Source organism: Brassica oleracea, unplaced genomic scaffold (genome assembly GCF_000695525.1).
Source record: "Brassica oleracea var. oleracea cultivar TO1000 unplaced genomic scaffold, BOL UnpScaffold05829, whole genome shotgun sequence".
Classification (NCBI taxonomy): Eukaryota; Viridiplantae; Streptophyta; class Magnoliopsida; order Brassicales; family Brassicaceae; genus Brassica; species Brassica oleracea.
This window is the reverse complement of record NW_013622351.1, coordinates 1-809: the sequence shown is the minus strand read 5'-3', so window position 1 is coordinate 809 and position 809 is coordinate 1. Positions and strand designations below refer to the sequence as shown.

The window sequence follows — 809 nt, the reverse complement described above, 5'->3', positions numbered from 1 at the left end:
AGCGCTTGGGGTAAAAGGAACAACCTGAGCGTATGTATGTACATATAGTTATAAAAGGTTTTGAACTTGCTGAATGGTTCAGACGTTCTCTAAAGACACTGACGTCTTAGAAATAGATTAGAGAGACATGCCTTGTATGTGCGTACAGCTAATCTTCTCTTCCATGTGTCCCGATTATTATGTAGAAAGGTATTGACGAGCCCAAAAAATTGTTCCATAACCTGAAGACAATGATACACCATTGCATAGGTAGACCATTATATATGTGAAATTGTATAGCTTGACTAGCTCAGCATATTTTCAATTTTCTGCCAGTAGATGGATCAGTGCCGCATTACAGAAAATGCAAGTAAGAATCAGATTAAAAAATTAGGAAACTCTTACAGCATCTTGTCTGAGGTCATCATTGCCAGATTTTGCAAGTTGCTTATATTTTCGACCATCAGAGCCAAAGCATTCAACTACTTTGGGAGCATTAATACCATTCATCACTCTGCATATCCAGAAGATGTCGTCTCAGATAAGATACTATTTTAAACTAGAAATGTCAAAGGAAAATTTTATTTTGATTGAACAGGGACTTACGTAACAGAATCTGATAAACCTCTGAAAGAAGGGAACGACCCTTCATTGTATTGGCAGCTACGGTCAACAGGAATTGTAGCAGTCACTACAGGTACCTAATCTCAAAACGAAAGAAAGACAATACAAGTTTGACTGATACGTTAGAAGCATAGAGAAAAAAATCGCAATTCAATATCTGAATCAAGAAATATTGAATTGCGATTTGTTTTAGCAAAAAAAAAAAA

The 809-nt window shown here is 36.0% G+C and overlaps 1 long non-coding RNA gene across 1 annotated transcript; it reads right to left on the bottom strand.

The window, feature by feature from the left end:
- Positions 1-130: 130 nt before the first annotated feature.
- Positions 131-696, bottom strand: LOC106322070. The gene is made up of 3 exons (XR_001266210.1): positions 586-696; positions 385-493; positions 131-221 (listed from the first exon to the last, which is right to left on the bottom strand). It is a non-coding gene; the product is annotated as an uncharacterized LOC106322070 (long non-coding RNA).
- Positions 697-809: the final 113 nt, after the last annotated feature.